The 12,582-nt window shown below is 35.7% G+C and overlaps 1 long non-coding RNA gene across 1 annotated transcript; it reads left to right on the top strand.

The window, feature by feature from the left end:
• The first annotated feature begins 6,091 nt into the window (after window positions 1-6,091).
• Window positions 6,092-12,336, top strand: LOC120436924. Its single transcript, XR_005610674.1, has 3 exons — window positions 6,092-6,555; window positions 7,751-7,777; window positions 11,618-12,336. It is a non-coding gene; the product is annotated as an uncharacterized LOC120436924 (long non-coding RNA).
• Window positions 12,337-12,582: the final 246 nt, after the last annotated feature.

Below are 12,582 nucleotides of genomic sequence, written 5' to 3'. Positions count from 1 at the left end.
CTGCTATTTCTGCTAATGATGGCTATGACTTTTGGTATTTTATGCTATTATACTTTTTAAAATATTAAGCTTTTTATGCTTTTTTTTGTCCCATTGAAGTGAATGGAAAACTTCCACAATTCTGCTAAAACTTGCTTGTTTTTGAAACTTAACTACATTCTCATACTTTCGCCTAGAACAACCATTCAAACTTTAAAATGTTCACAAATTATTGGGCTATTCATTAATGATTCAGCTTTTTCATATCTGTTACCGTTTTCATCTTATCCCTCTTTAAGTTTTGAGTTTCATTTTTGTGATTTTTCAGAAAATACATGCGTTGTTATGGTTGCTATGCACTTGGCTTCCAGTGTGCCACTGTAGGTTTCGCAGTCTTCTCTTCATGTCCGAACAACTTCTTGCTACTTGCTCAATTTGTACTCAACTTCCACAAATTATACATCAAAACGTAGGTATTTTTGCTGGCTTTCAGAAAATGTCACCATCATTTTTGTGAGATTCATAGAATTTTGGCAAATCTCCTCAGACCAACACAAAGTCGGAAAACTCTCCATAGAAAGTCAATGGAGAGTTTGTTCAAAATCATCGCTTGATTTCTGTAATGACAGGCATATTCGAATCGTCATATCTCCTTAACGAAGCGAAGTTAAAACATGAGGCTTGTCCCAGTATATCTTCAGACACTCCTGACGCTCACAATTCAAGAATTTTTTTCTCACCTATTACCGTTCTGAAATGAGTTAGACTTGTTTGAGGGTAGGAAATTCGTCCTTCGCTCAGATTTCTTCAGATTTCAAACTCTGGAAATGAACCACTTTTTTCTCTCGTCATATCTTTTTAATGGATTTCCACAGAGACCTGAAAATTTCCATGACTGTTCACCAAAGCCTGCTGTCTCTTACGGTGAAAGAATGATATCTATACTCCAAATAGATTTAGAGTTAGAAAGCGTTGTTTGAGGGCAAGTCAAGGCAGTTTTCGCTTGCCTCTACTCAGTTATGGTGCATTACAAGTCAAATATCTTTAATAATTCATATTTTAATGATAAATTGTCAACACTTGAAGATTCCCCCATCTCTTCTGAACAAAACGGTGTAAGAATGACCGTTCTAGCCCCTACGGTTAGGAAATTATGGTCATTTGTTTGAGAGGAATCCTCACTATGAGAAATACACTGCAGAAATCCTGTCTCTCTCTGTGCTGAGTGTGTGTACAAAGGGCTGCACCTGTTTTGGCGGGAAAAAGTACACAGCCTCTCTGATTGGTGGATTCAAATTTAGCAGCTCCTAGGCTGCTTGACTGACCTAGAAAGTTGCTCCTCTCTCTCTCTGTGTGTGTGTGTGTGTGTGTGTGTGTGTGTGTGTGTGTGTGTGTGTGTGTGTGTGACAGAGAGAGAGAGGGAGAGAGAGTTTTTATGGGAGCATCTTATTGTATGATTTAAATTCAATATATTTAGACTGGTTGACTGAATTTGATCCTGTGTGTGTCTCTCTGTGCATGTGTGTTTCCATATGTGTCCATATTTGTGATTGTGTCACTGTTATACTTTTGCTGATTTCTTTTTTCTTTTAACAATTACATTTGAGGGACCCTTTGCATGTTCAGGATTTTTTCAGCTGTCCATTTTGCTTTTCCAATTTTTCTATTTAAGTTATTACTATTGTGCTAAATCATACTATTTCTGCTATTTTATAAGATTTGTGCTAAATACAGCTTTTCTGCTAAATCACACTTTCTGCTATTTTATAAGATTTGTGCTAAATATAGTATTTCTGCCAAATATAGTGTTTCTGATTAATTATAGTTTTTCTATCAAATCATATTACAGTATTTTTACTTTTTATAGGATTTTTATAGGATATTTATATTGCTTAATACAGTATTTCTGCTTTTTATAGGATTTGTGCTTAATACAGTATTTCTGGTAAATGTAGTATTTATGCTTAATCATACTATTACTATATATTTCTGCCTGGTCCCCAGGCAGCCAATCCTCTGAGGACTGAGACATTCAAAGTTACATATCAGGGCCTGCACGGCTTCCCAGCCAGCCAATCATATCTGAGGTCTGCCCTTTCTTCTCTCGTCATATCTCAGCGACGGATGTACAAAGAGTAATGAAAATCGCAGTCAAAGTACACCAAAGTCCGCTGATTCACCCAGTACAAGAATTATGCTTCTAGTCCACCTAGTTTTTGAGTTACACGACGTTTTGTAACTGCAAAAAACGGCGTTTTTCGCCTCTCACCGCAATCTGATTCTGACTGCTCATCACCCTGTTTTCCAGGTGCTCGCTCTCTTTCCCAGTGGCGCAGTTGGTAATGACATGGGTCTTCAACCCAAAGGTCGTGGGTTCAATTCCACTTTGGTCAACATGTTTTTTTCCCCTACAAATTAATACACTATCACAGACCACTAATTCATATTCATCATTTATTACAATTCTGAAAACTTTTCACCAGCTTTTCTAATATGGACCTCAGATTCTTCTTAACACTCCATGGCACAAATACTCTTCCCTTTAGGCTCTGTGTATTTTTGAGAAGTTATCATGTTTCTGGTAAGTTACAATATTTCTGCTAAGTTCTGCTATGCTATTGTATTTCTGCCAAGTATTATGTTTCCTCTAAGATATTGCAGTTCTGCTAAGTTATTACATTTGTTTGAGAGGAATCCTCACTATGAGAAATACACTGCAGAAATCCTGTGTCTCTCTGTGCTGAGTGTGTAAAAACGGCTGCACCTGTTTTGGCGGGAAAAAGTACATAGCCTCTCTGATTGGTGGATTCAAATTTAGCAGCTCCCAGGCTGCTCAACTGACCTAGAAAGTTGCTCCTCTCTCCTGTGTGTGTGTGTGTGTGTGTGTGTGTGTGTGTGTCTCAGTTTTTATTCATTGGTGACCGGCATTCCATTAGTGGATTCAACTTGACTACATGCTCTGTTTGTCTCTGTGTGCCCTTGTGCGTGTATGTTTGTATGTCTGTATTTATGCTTGCATCCATGTTTGTACACATTGTTTTCTGAACATGGGTTATGTGTCTGTGTGTGTGTGTCTGTGTGTGTGTGTGTGTGTGTGTCCCTATTTGTAAACATTGCTAGGCATTTCATTTTTGCCTTAGCTTTGCGTATCTGCTGATAGTTCCTTTGTAACTTTCTAAATTTTCTGCTAATTTTTCACAGTTGAAGAACAAATAATCTTTTCAGGAAACCTCTTTTTTTTTTGCAGTTGGCCGTTTTGTGTTTCCAATATTTCTGCTAAAAGTATTACTTTTCTGCTAAATTATACTTTTTCAGCTCCTATGTTGCATTTCTACTATGTCTTACCATTATACTACTGAATATTTAGTTATACTGTTACACCATTTCTTCCAAGTTTTTAGGTTTGTGCTACATATGAACAATTCTGCTGTATTACAAGACTTCTGCCATGTTGTATTATTTCTGCCAAGTTACTATGTTTCTGCTGAGTTACAATATTTCTGCTAAATTCTCCTTTGATACAGTATTTTTGCAAATGTATTATGTTTCTTCTTAAGTTTGCGTGTGTGTGTGTATGTTTCTGGTTTTGTGCTGTTCTTCCTTGTTTTTCTAAAGTTTGTGCCAATTTGCCTTAGTAGAGCAACAAATACTTTTGAGCAAAGTTTACCAGCAGTTAACTTATTTTTCAGCTGTTAATGTTGATTTTTTAATATTCCTGCAAAGTTACACATTCCTACTAAATCGGCTGCCAAGTCCCCAGGTAGCCAATCCTCTGTGAGGACTGGAACATTCAAGTCGCATATCCGGGCCTGCGCGACTTCCCAGCCAGCCAATTGTCTAAGTCATATATGTTTAATAATTCATATTTTAAATATAAACAACACTTGAAGATTCACCCATCTCTTCTCAACAAAACAGTCTAAGAATGACAGTTCTAGCCCCTACGGTTAGGAAATTTACACACAGCACACAGTCCGACACATAACACAACAGCAGAGAGAGCACAGACTTTAAGGTGGCGAGGCGTGATTGCAGATGACGTCAGGTGCAACCACCTCTCTTGCAACGGCACTGCAGGCCGCATAAAATATTTATGTAGATATTTTGCGAATATTTATTATTCATTTTTTAAGAGCATAGTGCTTTTTTCCAATTATTTCTTTAAATTCAGGTCAAGGTTCTATATGCCCCGAAAGCCCAAAGGTGATATAAGGATCAGTTTTTGTTTGATACATGGATAATTTAAGTTCAGCTTTTTAATTCTTTTAAGAGAGACCTTCAACTGGATGCTTTTATTTTTTGTTATTTTTTTAAGAGTTCAAAATGTCCATTACATGATTAAAATTTCATTTACTTTGTAGCATTTCATGGATTTCATACGCAACACACTATAGTTGTTTATACAAAGCATAAAGGTAAAAAACAATAACAAGCAGTGTTATCTTCATTTTAGATGTCAAAAAGTATTTGTGGCTCCCAGTGTTTTCTTTTCTGTGCAAATCGGGTCCAAATGGCTCTTTGGGTCTTAAATGTTGCTGACCCCTGGTTTAGATGGTTGTCTTTTAAACCCTCACTGAAGAGTCTTGCTGGAGACAGCCACACCTTTACCTCACTGCAGCAGGGGTGAAGAAGTGGGTGCAAGTCCATTTAGGTCAGAATTTATATGATTACAACCAATACATATTAGAATAAAATAAATAAATGTGCAATGAACATGTCAGGAGTCACTGTTAAAAAGTCTCATGGCAGTGGGGTTAAAGGACCTCTTGAACCTCTGATTCCTGCAGTGCAGTGAGGCGAGCCTCTGCAGCTCCTACTGTCCTGTGAGGATGCTTAGGTGAACATCAACACCAGCCCCTTGGTGATGGTGTTCAGGAGAAAACGGTTCTTATTACTCCAGCCAGTTAAATAAATTTATCATAATACACTACATTTTAACATAATGGCCTTATATTTATTTATGACTTTTAACCATTATTTCAAATTCAAAGAATCCTGTTTGAAATATTTATTCAACTTATAGAGTTAAATTTCTGCTAGTTGTTTTTTGTTGCAATAAATCTAGCATATTAATATTTAAATTTACATATATTTTTCACGTTTTCAATGCCAATTTTGTGTAATGGCGAAGTTTCCCACTACCCGTGAATGCCTCTTTTTTTTGTCTCTGGCTGACTCCTGAATCTCCGCCCACTCTGTGCTCGATCCCTGCCGGTAAGCGCTGCTTCTCTGTCTCTCTTCTCTGAAATTAAATGTCTATAAGCTGTTTGAGTGATTTACGGAGTTGTTGTTAGTGACTTATAAAGCCAGTCGAAGTATAAGTCATGTTAAAGTAACGCAATGGCTGCTTTTTTAGTGAAACGTTGTAATTTTAGTATTTAAAAGGCGTGTTTGGTATGCTAGCTTTAACAACCTAAGCGCTAATGCCTAGCCTAGCTCCTATAGGCCCAGTGTGAAATTAATATGGTTCATTTGATTGTTTAATACAGTTATTGTGTTGTATTTGGTTCATTCGGTGTGTTAGTGTTTCTGAGTCTCTTAGGGAAGCTGAAGTTAGTTCTCCTCTTAACAAATCAGTCAGTTAAAACGGCCTCATTCTATAGGTTGTAAGGTAATGGGCCGCCATTTTAGAACCACTGATTAGCTGCTGAAGCAGCAGGGCAACTTCAAAGGAGCCATTTTACCGCCTCTGACTGAAGGCCGGGAGAAAAAGAGTCACGTGCCTGTGCAGGTGTATCTGTGTTGTGGGTTAATTAACAGAAGGGAGAGAGAGAGAGAGTGAGGATAAAACACATAATATAAGAATAATAACATTTCTTAATAGGAAGTTTTTTTTTAATTAATCAACTTTAGTTTTTTAGTTAAATTTTAAGAACTGTTTAACAAACACTTGTTTGTGCAGGTTGGTTGTTTTTTAAGTAAAACCTACCTACACCTGCAGCTCTGTTTAACTTCTCACTTTGTGAAAAATTAATGAAATATAAAAAAAAGGCCACCTTCAAATAAATAAAATGCAGCAGTGCGCCATTAATATTATTAATATGATATGTAGAAATTTAAAACAACAGCATATTAAATGATATTAAATGACACTGTGTGCAGGTGGTAATATTTTTAGGAAGCAGAATTTGAATGCAGACCAACTCAATTGTTGAAGCCTACAAATATATCACCCAAGCTTTCATTTATGATTGCTCACACTTTGAAATTGTGATGTCAGAATTTGATAAAGTGTGCAGTGCTAGCTGTAGCAAATCATTGCTTATTAAATCTACTGTGTTATCTAATAGCACCAAACTAATAGAGCTATCACATAACTGAGAAACTTGTGTGGCTTATTACAAATGGATGAAACCACATTTTACCTTAATTAAGACAGTAATCTTTAATAAGGTGTAGAAAAAAGAGGTGAGTTGTTTGTTGCTGTGGTAAACAAAGAAGTGTACTGAGTCTTTTGGACTACACAGAGTGATGTAGTATTGACTCTGATGCTGATCTGAGTTGTCTCATTCTGTATTTTTGTGCTTTGTCTTTTGTTACACAGAGTGAACGAGATCTTTGGTTTTGCCTTTGCTGGTAAGTAAGCAGTGATTGTAACTGAAGCAGTATAAACCTGGCATTGCGTAGCACATTTGACGACTTACATACAGTAGTTTGACTTTTTGTGATATGTTTCCATTTACTGATTGGCAAAAACACAGGATTTGTGACCTGTAGCAGCATAGCCCCCACACAGGGCCTCTGACTGTCCCTGAAAATGTCCCTGAAGTTTAATAGCCCATTTATGTATGATTTAAATTTCTTATGGCTTATTAAATCCAAACATAGTTAAATGTCAGATGTCTTTATACAGGTGTTCATTTTCTCCTTATGTTTGTGGATTTAAGTAGCAGACAAAACAATTAAAGTGTTTTAGGAGAGTCAGTATAAGTGGTTGCTCAAACACTTAAGAGCTGCACAGGTATTGATTTATATTGTCTGTCAAATTCTGCTGATGTGTTACATTAAAGTCAGAACACTGTAGAAGTATTTTGCCTGACTCGGTATAAGTAATAGCTTTAACAGTTAAGCAATAATAAAAACGAAGAGAACCAGAGGTGTGAGTGGAAATTGTTAGGTAAATTACAGCCAGTGTGTCGAATTAGTTTATTACTTATTTAGTGAATATAATGTGTTTTAAAATTAAATAGAAATGTTGCCAAAAAGGGACATTGCAACATACATAAATATTCCTAACAACTGGTACAATGAAAGGGATTTTTAGTGTAATATTTTAAGACATTTCATTTTAATCACAAAGTATTCTGCACCTCTGTTATTGTAACATATCAATATTTACATGTATTTTAGGATTTGCATATTCATATCAGACTAACCAAAACATGAGGTTTTCTGTTGCTTCTGATTTAAAGAATTACTTTGTATTTAATGTTTTTAACCTGAAAGGACATTAAAAGTTTTGGTTTTTCACACTTTATTAGAACTGACCTGTTGTAGAAAATGTTGGAGCCAAAAGGGCTTCTGTGTAGGAAATATTTGGTGTATCCTGCACTTGTGCCAACAAATATTGGTGCCTGTCTCACTTGCTATAGCCATGTGAGACCCTGCAGTTCAATTATCTCCTCTTTAGACTACAATAAACTTAAAAAAGGTTAAAGTAATTGAGGATTTTACTAGTTAATTTGTGTCACAGTAAATTGGATTGTGTGTGAAGAGGCTCAACAGTCTGAATCATCAAACAGTGATCTGATGTATTGTTTCCTTTCTCTAGACTGCTGATCTGATCGTCTCAAGTCTGGTGAGTAAAGGTTTGTCTGAGGTGCAGTGCTGGGAAATGTTTCTCATCATAGGAGATTCAGTGTAGTGCAGTGAGTGAGCACAGCTATTGGTGATCATCAAAAGTCATCAAATCCTAGAAAAGTCTGTGTAAACATTTCCAGACCTACAGAGGTTGGTAGGTTATTGTAGCAGCGCATATTTTTTCACATTAGAGCAGCTCATGAACAGCAGTTTAGGTACAATTAAGTCTTCAAGTAGGGCCTCATGGATTTCAAAAGCTTCTTTCCCTTCATTAAATTAAGTCACTGTCTGAAAACTGCTCTTTGAATTAGTCTTTTATAATTAAAGATTTTGTTGATGACTGTGAAAAAATAAAAAGCATAGCACAGCACTCATTTCTGTATTTTATGATTAAATGATCTACAAAGAAATTATAATCATATATATTTTTAATTAGGCCTTTAAATCGGTCATTATAAGTACGTCCTAGATTTAGTGGAGTGCTTATGGCTGTGTATTAAACATGCCCCAAATGTGACTGAAATATGTAGAAATAGTATTGTTTACTTTTATGTTAACGGATCTCAAATCCCTGTTTCTGTGTACCCAGATATTATGATGTAGTGTTGTCCCAGGTAAGCACACACAGAAACAGGGATTTGAGGAATTTGGGGATTAAGGAACATGTGATGTGGCATAAATTTTAAGTAGGTGGCCTGAAACTGTCTGCTCTAACCTCAGTGTGTTGGTTTTGTTGGACCATATAATATTTACAGTAATTTATTGTAGCAGCACATCTTGGTGTAAGTTTATAGACTCTGTTTGTTTTTGTGTTAATAGAATTTGAATGCAGGCCACCTCAAATGTTAAAGCCTACAAACATTCCATACAAGCTATCATTTGTGATTGTTGCCTACTTTTAAATTGTGACGTCACCATTTGATAAAGTGTGCTGTGCTAGGTGTTGCAAATCATTGGTTACGATATCTACTCCGTTAAGTAATCGAACCTAAATTTTGGAGCATTACATGACTAAGAAACTTGGGTGGCTTATTGCAAATGGATAAAACTACATATTACCTTTATGAAGATGATAATCTTTATTAGGGTGCGGAAAAAGAAAACAGAGGAGAGTTGTTGTTTGTATTCCAGCTGTGTTTAACAAAGAAGTTTCCGGAAGCTTTTTGAATACAGAGAGTGATGAAGTATTGACTGTAATGCTGATTGGAGTTGTCTGATCCTGTATTTTTGTTCTTTGTCTTTTGCTACACAGAGTGAACAGATCTTTGGTTTTGCCTTTGCTGGTAAGTAGACAGTAATGGTAATGTTTAGTAATTTACTAGTAGTACTAATAGTACTAGTAGTTTGGCTATTTGTGTCATCTTGCCCTTCACTCATGGGCAAAAACAAATAGTTAGAATTTAGAATCTGTAGCAGCAAAGCCCCCACACAGGACCACTGACTGCCCCTGAAAATATCAATGAAGTTTAATAGCCCATTTTTGTCTGATTTTAATTTTTGATGACTTATCAAGTCCAAACATAGTTAAATGTCAGAGATATCTTTATGCAGTTGTTCGATTTCTCCTTATGTTTGTGGATTTAAGTATCAAACAAAACTATGAAAGTGCTTTTAGGTGAGTATAGGTGGTACCTTAAACACTTAAAAGCACCACAGCTATCAATTTTATTGTCTCTTTCATTCCACTTATGAATTAGCATGAAGTCGAAACACTAGAAGTATTTTGCCTGAGTGACTGTAAGTGATAGCTTAAACACTTAAGCAATAATTAAAATGTAAGAGAAGTACAGTTGTGAGTAGGTATATTAAAGCCAATGTTTTGAAATTAAATATAAATGTTGCCAAAAAGGGATATACTGCAAAACACATAATATTGTTAGCAACAAGTACAATGGAATGACTTTTTAGTGTAATATTTTTAAGAAATTCTCATTTAAAAAAATGGTGTGCCACTGTTGTTGTTGTGATTTTCTGTTGTTTCTGATTTAAATAATTAATTTGTATTCAACATTTTTAATCTGAAATGCGATTAAATGTTGTCGTTCTTCACATGTTATTAGAACTGACTTGTGATAGAAAATGTTGGAGACACAAAAGTTCTGTGTACAAAATATTTGGTATATCCTGCATTTGTGCCAACAAATATTGGTGCCTATTCTTTGCAGTTCTGTAGTATGAATGTTTTTATTAAACATGTTAAAGCCATCTGCGACTCTGCAATTAAATTGTGCCCTCTTTAGACTACAGTGAGTTCATAAAGGCTTGAAGAAATGGAGGATTTGACTAGTTATTTAATGTCACAGTAAATTGGATTGTGTGTGAAGAGGCTCAACAGTCTGAATCATTAAACAGTGATCTGATGTTTTGTTTCCTTTGTCTAGACTGCTGATCTGATCGTCTCAAGTCTGGTAAGTATAGGTTTTGTCTGAGGTGCAGTGCTGGGAAATGTCTTTCTTCCTTGCAGATTTATTTTGTTTATGGTTTTTTGTCACGTTTCAAATCTTCTAACAAGGATGACCTGGATAAATACAAATACAAGCAGTTTTAAAGTGATGATTTCATGTATGAAGCAGAGAAACCAAACCAGAGCTATCTGTTCTCTAATACCCAGCTGTGAAAGCCCTGATAGCAACAACTACCATCAAGCATTTATGGTAAATAGTAATGACTGACTTACATCACTGGGGATTTTGGTCCACTTTAATTTCAGAGTTGCCCATCCCAAGTGTGATTAGACTTAAACTCAGGACCTGATGAGTTGATGTAGGTCCTGAAGTAGTAAAGGAACTCTGGACCATCACAGTAACAGCACCATGTTTGACTTTAATGCTGGTGTTTTCTGAAATACTTCTCTCACTTTAGAAGATTCAGTTTAGTACAGTGAGTCCGCACAGCTCTTGCTGATCATCAAGATGTTTTTAGGCAAATGTGAGAAAGTTTTTGTGTTCTTTTTGGCCAGTCAATAAATAATTTTGAGTTTAATGGATATAAAGTGTTTAAAACAGGAGGCCTGAAACTGTCTGCTGTAACCTCAGTGTGCGGGTTTATTTGGACCATATAATATTTACAGTAAGTTACTGTAGCAGCACGTCTTGGTTTGAGTTTATAGACTTAGTTTATTGTTTTAATAGAATGCAAAATGTCCTTATAACAGTTCCACCATCATTTGTTAAACATTGTCATTCTGTTCAGTACAATAATTTACTGTAGAACTCTTTAGTATTTAAAGCCCTACATTTACTGTATTTTTGAGATTATAAGGCATAATGTCAATAAACAAGTCTCTTTCTAAGGCACATTAAGCCAAACAAACAGTCAGATAAGTCAAACTTTATTCAAGTCATTCACAAACAACTCTCAACACTGTTCAGTTGTAACACATAAAATACAGAACAATACACTCACTTTTTCAGTTCATTCCTCATCCACAAATCCATCAAACTCTTCATGGGTTGATCAGTTTGAAATCTGCTTCATAAGCATGTCTCTTAGCACGTGCCAGGTCCTTGTACACACACCGTAATGTTATGTTGAAGCACCGTACGAATTACTCTGTGAGGGTCCTGACTATGGTAGCCATAATGCTCTGACAATACATCAAGCAGCGCAGCTTTGTAGCTTACCGAAGTCTTACTAAAATATTTGACAGAATTTTGAGCGCTGTGTACCACAGAAATCCCATTTGAGGTCAGTAAGCATAACCAGAATCGATACACTAGGCACATTGTATGTTTTTGAGAAAATGACAGGATTTTAGGTGCGCCATATAGTCTGAAGAATATGGTAAATCCAAGCATATTGGAAATATGACTAATTCCAGTTCTTTTGTGTCTTACAGGTGACCTGCTGCAGAAAACCCTCTCCCTCTATCATTATAAGCAATTCTGTCTATCCTATCACTCTCCCAACTCTATCTAATTTGACAGCCATTCTATCTTGTATCACTCTATCCCAACTGCTCTATCTAATTTGACAGCCATTCTATCTTGTATAAATCTATCCCAAGCACTCTATCTCGTTGTCAGAAATCTAAGTCTTCAGAAATCTAAGTCTTCAGAAATCCCAGTTTTCAGAAATCCCAGTTTTCAGAAATCCAAGTTTTGAAAAATCCAAGTTTTGAAAAATCCAAGTTTTGAAAAATCCAAGTTTTGAAAAATCCAAGTTTTTGGCAATTGAAGTTACCAGAACTTTGTCAATCTATAATCAGAATTCTGAGAGATCTCTACTCTCACTGCTCCTCCTTTCCTGTCATTAAACTCTCTCTCCATTCATTTTGCTGGAAAATAACAATTAGAAAGTTGAATATACAGTAGTAGAATTGCAGTACAGTAGAACTTATAGTAGAAACTACTTATACAGCCCTACATTTGTAGTTTTAACTTGACATTACACTTTGGAATAAACACTGATAGTTTGGCTTACTGGTGCAATTACTTTGATACATTATATAAAATATACACCTTTTTATAAGGTTTATTTGTAATAAGATAATCTGACTATTCTGTAATATATTCAGAGTCCTATATTCACATAAATATTAAATTTGATTCAAAAACATTTTTCAAGTCTGTTTCGTTGGTTATAACATTTGACTACAAGTTTATACTATTATTATCGAAGGACAAACCCTTTTTTTGTCACTCAGTGTAAGTGTTCAGTTACAGTTGTCATCTAGAGGCTGCCCTGAGAACCCAGACTTCCTGTTTCCTGACTGCTGCAGAACATCCAGCTGAAGAATCCCCATCGCCTGTCATCTGATCACCACACCATCACAGCTCCTTATATTTGCTTTAAATTTTAAAT

The sequence above is a fragment of the Oreochromis aureus genome, unplaced genomic scaffold (genome assembly GCF_013358895.1).
Source record: "Oreochromis aureus strain Israel breed Guangdong unplaced genomic scaffold, ZZ_aureus HiC_scaffold_356, whole genome shotgun sequence".
In the NCBI taxonomy this organism is placed as follows: domain Eukaryota; kingdom Metazoa; phylum Chordata; class Actinopteri; order Cichliformes; family Cichlidae; genus Oreochromis; species Oreochromis aureus.
The sequence above is the reverse complement of the archived record's forward strand: the minus strand, read 5'-3'. Positions and strand labels throughout refer to the sequence as shown.